Raw genomic sequence first — 5367 nt, 5'->3', positions numbered from 1 at the left:
TGGTGTAGTGCTGCAGGATAATGCCTTGGACTGCAAGGTCGGCTGGAACTGCAAGGCTGGCAGTCCAAGCTCACCAGCCACTCCTCAGAGACCCTATACAGGGACACTATGTGTCAGAACTGACTCAACAACACTTAACATCATCATCATGTCATCAAGAGTCAGTCACCATTTTCCATTAAGTTTTCTTTTACCAGATTCTTTAGAAAACAGAGTTTGAATAAAAAACTTAATGTGCCTTAAAATCAAGCAACAGTTTATCTTAACTAGTAAAAATTATCTGCTATGAGCATTATGCTTTTAAGAACCATCTATATGTAATCGAATTGATTATTTATTAATGGGGGGGAACAACCCAGAAAAGGAAAAGGAAATGGTTGAACAACTTGACAAAAGTCATCAAAGTCGATGAATTGTACATTGAGAAATTCTTATTGGTGTATGGTCTGCTATGTATATCCTCAACAAAACAACACTTAAATTAAATAAATAAATAAATAAAAACATATGTGCAATATAATCCTCGGAAAGCAGGAAGGAAGGCAAAGTAAAGCAGGGAAGATGAAGGACAATTACTAAGCGAAGGAAAAGCTACACAGACACTGGTGCTTACAATGGAAGTCAGAAATTCCAAGGAAATATTTTAAATTGGAAAATAATTCATGGCAGTTGTTGTGGCACCAATTGTAGCTTGAGATCTTTACTATAATAATGTAAATAATGCAAGTTTTTGCTACTCATTCTCTCAAGAAAGTTTTTCTGCAAAAAAATGAGTGTTGCCAATAGTTTTCAGTGAACTACTAACCAAAAGATTGGTGGCTCCGAACCATCCAACAGTGCAATGGAAGAAAGCCTTGGTGATCTGCTTCAAAAAAACAAAAAACAATATGGAATAATTCTACTCTATCACACACAGATGGAGTCATCCTGAGGAGTTGGAATTGACTCAAAAGCAGCGGGTTTTTTTTTTTTGTTTTTTTTTTTTTTATTATTACTTACTGAAAGTATGACATTCAAACACTTACATTTAAATCTGGTTATATCATTTCACTTGCATAAAACTCACCAATATCTACAGTAGTGTTTCCCAAAAGAGTTTCTCCTGGTTGCAGTTAATGGATATCAAGAGTAAACAATTTACAGATAACTTCTGCCTTACTCTTAGTCACAGATGCAAACAAAATTACATGGAAAACTTATGTTTTGTTTTATTAAGCCATGCAAATATCTTTGTTGTTATTAAATGCTTCTGAGTGAATTCCAACACATAGTGACCCTGTATAGTTTCCAAAGAGCAGCTGGTGGGTTTGAACTGCTGACCTTGTGGTTCACAGTCCAATGCCGATCCTATAGTGCCACACCAGGAGTCCATGCAAATATAAAAGACAAATTTAAATAAAATATTTAAATGAAATATTAATGAACTTTGTGGAATATTGATGCTCTCAGAAACTGCCCCCTATTTATCTTATTGATTCCAATAATTTCTGGAAAACATTTAAATACATTGATGAATAGAATTAAGTCCAAGTTCCTCAACATGTTATGTAATGGCCTTTCTAATCAAAACCATACATATCATTCATTTATTCAACTACTCCTCAATTATTTATTGCATGCTATCACTGTTCAAAGGATTGTGTTAAGTGTTTATAAAACAAGGAGGAAACAAATAGACAAAGTCCCTCAAGTTACAATTTACACTCTAGAGGGAAGGAACAGATAAATAGGCTCTTTCAATAAGACTGATAAGACTTCCGATAAAAGTACCAGGGACTAAATATATAGACTATGTATCCAGTTCAGACTTGAAAAGTGTCAGGCAAGTCATCCTAAAGGGAACTGTCCTCTAAATTAAGAATGAAGTATGAAGAGGCATCCATCAGGAAAGGTAGAACAAAGCAGAAGAGAACATTGTTTGAAGGCTGGGAGATTAGTGATGAGGGAGTTGAACTAACTTGTGAATGGTCTTGAAAGCCACAGTAAGGATATCAATTGAAACAGACAGTCTCTACTGTTCTAAAAATGGAAGTGATGAGACCAGGTTCACATCTGAGCATGATTAGTTTGAATGCACTAGGAGAAATCATCCCGTTTGATGAGATAAAGACGGGAGGTAAGGAGACCAACTGGACTGTTTTACAATTATCTAGAAGAAAAGTGGGGATGGCAAAAAGTGGACTGTATCTAGGTATGAGGAGTAGATGTGTGACTTCAGGGAGGAGAGTAAAAGACTTAAAAACACTAGACCACAAGGTCGGTTTGAACCACAAGGTTGGCAAATGAAACTTACCAGCCGCTCCTTGTGGCTATGAGTTGGAACCCACCAGATGGCACTTAACATAAACAACAACAAAAACAATTTGTGCTTTGGGTCAGAGCTATTGTGAAAATGGCACCGGGGCAGGGTTTGATCTCATCAAACTTCAAAATGAGGGAGAGAATCACCATTTGCATCCAGCACCTAAGTTATATTCCTGTGAGATAGACATACCGCCCCCCTCCAAACTTTTTACCAATTCTGACATTGGTTCCTTCCACAGCACTCTCTACTTCTCTATTGGGTGTGATAATTTGATGCAATAGCTACTCAGAACTCATAAGCCATACTAATAGTTATCGGCTTTGTTAAGGAAGTTTTTGTTGTGATGTTATGAAGTGCCTTTGAGGCAGTTCCAACTCATATGAACCCTGTAACGTACACATTTCTATTCTAAGGAATGGCTAGTGGGTGTGAACCACTGACCTTGCATTCAAACCGATCATGTGGTTCAAACCTGCCTCTTGGTCCACAGCATTTTCCTGCAGCTCCAAACCCGGTCTCCCTCTTTGAGAAGTGTCGTTCATAAATGCCCTAAGTCAGTTCTGACTCATAGCTACCCTGTGTAGGGTTTTAGGAAGACCTGGTGTGGCACTGTAAGATAATCGCTACACAGCAAGATTGTTTTGAACCTCAAGGTTGGCAATCCAAACTCACCAGTGGCTCCTTGGAAACCCTATACAGGGTCACTATGAATCGGAACCAGCTCAGCCGCACTTAACAACAATAGGGTTTGGAGGAGGAATTAGTGGCTTTGAATCTCCAGACTTGTGGTTCACAGTCCAGTGCTTACCCAATAGCAATTACAATTCAGGCTGAAGAGAGGTGTGTCTATGGGCACAGCTGAGAGTAAGTCATCCTAATTGAGCAATTATATCTTGAACCTTCCTAAACCTGAATCGTAATCTTACAAAATCTCAAGCCCTTGGCCCCTCAGCCTGATCCCCACCCACCCTACTGTAGAGTTGATGCCGATTCATAGTGAGCCTGCACAGGGTCTCCGAAGCTGTAAATCTTTAAGGGAGCAGAAAGCCTCATCTTTCTCCCATGGAGCAGCTGATAGTTTTGAATTGTCAACCTTGAGGTTTGCAGCCTGATTCATAACCACTATGCTACCAGAGCTCCTTTCCACCCAATTTAGGCAAGAGTTAAATACAGCTCTTTCCAGATCTGATGATTCAGTGTCTGGGACACCCACTCCACCAGCAAGTCTACTCGTGAAGGCACTCGGTTTTCTCACTTTATGGGCTGGGAAGCCCCTTGTGCTACTTCCTCCTGGTCTCCTGGATCTGCTGCTCTTGCTATCTCTGGTGTCACAGCTCTGTCTCCCAGATCAAGTAGTTCAGTGCAGAAATCACAGGTCCAAAGAACATACTCCACTCCTGGCTTTTCTTTTCTTCTTTCTTTTTCTTTTCTTTTCTTTTTTTTTTTTTTCTTTTAATGTTTTATTGTGAATTATGTGATAGCTTATATGGGAGAACATCAGCTTTACATTTCATTGCCATGGTTACAATCCCCTTCATGCATCATCAATCAACCAAAGAGTATACCCTGCAAGCCTGTCCCCCGCTTACCACCACTGTCGTCAGCACACAGCCCCTCTTCTTCTCTGGGTCTAAAGTTCCAAGCCACTCCATCTCTCCACGTCATCTTCTCTGCCTCCATCTCTGACATCCCTGCTTCTCTGGGTAGGGTCCCGCTCTCCACTCTTCTCCCTTGATGGTTCCAGGAACCTCCACTCCTAGACTGAAAAGTCAATCACTTCCCTCTTTTTGCTACAACATGTCTACCTTTACATTTCCAACCCTCACAATCAGTCCTTATAACAATTATTCACTATTATATCACAAGAGACCTATCTGCATCTCCTTTCATCAGCCCCTTCCAGACAGATTGTATACTACTCAGTGGAGATTCTACCTTCCTCCATGCCCTCTGGATCTAGGCTCCCTCTTGAAAGCTTGTAAGCCAGTCACTTCTTGCCTTTGTGGCCCCTCCACCCCCCACAATTTGGGTAGCCAATGTCCACGTTGCCCATCCCTATCTACTCTGTGTATGGAGGGGGTGGGAATGATCCTCACTGTAAAGATTTGTTCCCTTTTTGAGCTACTGCATCCATAGGTGTAGGACAAGTTCATCAAATTGTATCAGTTACTCTTTTTTCCCTCTTCTTTCTTCTTCTAGTTGAGCTTTGATCATCCAGTTATTGAAGCCAGGTCAAGTGGGTATTATCTGCAAGTGTGGGTGTTCTTATGAATATGCCCTCTCTTCTTATCAGCTGGACGCTTCACTCTCCTATCTAGTCCTCTGTGGCTATGTCAGTGACTCTGGGCCCAAGAGTTCTCAGGTCTTGCCACACTGTTGGCCAATCAGATCTTCACCTGGGTTCACAAGCTTCTATTTAACATTGTAGGGCTTAGCTAGCAGTTTCATTGCTGTTTTTTCCTCACTTCCCCTTATCAGTGACCAATGTGGTCACCAATCAGAGCGTGTATTCCCCCTGACTCTTAGTCTTGGAAGGGGGTTTGCCCTGAGGGGACCCAACCACATGCCTCCATGTCTCCTGAGTGAGCAACTTGCTTGTTCTTGTAGTAATCAGTCAGACTGCCTTTATTGTTTTGTATTTTTCCTGTCGGTCTTTCTTTTAAGAAGTATCTTCTGTTCATCTTGCCACTCTAGGTTGGTCTGCGTGTCCTTTCAAGTGGAAATTTCCCACTTCTAAAGATTCTGGATGCTGTTCAGGATTCCATCTATGGTCTTATATAATGCAGAGGCTCCGCAGGAAGCCTCCTTCACTGGGCACGTTGTAGCCCAATTGTGGGTATTCCAATCAGTTCTAGGCAGAAGATGGACTTACAAGCTTTCTATGTTGCTATTTCTAGCTATTCCTTTCTCTCCCCTCCAAGTGTCAATTTTATAATGGTATGCCAGAGAAACCAAGATTCAAAAGACAGCCAAGCATCTTAACATTATTTCCCCCCTTTTCCCCATTCCAACCATGTCTCAATCCCTGTATCCCAGAGCCCTATTGTTCCAAGGTTTTGCAT

This window comes from Chrysochloris asiatica, unplaced genomic scaffold (assembly GCF_000296735.1).
Source record: "Chrysochloris asiatica unplaced genomic scaffold, ChrAsi1.0 scaffold00019, whole genome shotgun sequence".
Taxonomy (NCBI): domain Eukaryota; kingdom Metazoa; phylum Chordata; class Mammalia; order Afrosoricida; family Chrysochloridae; genus Chrysochloris; species Chrysochloris asiatica.
This window is presented reverse-complemented; position numbering follows the sequence as displayed.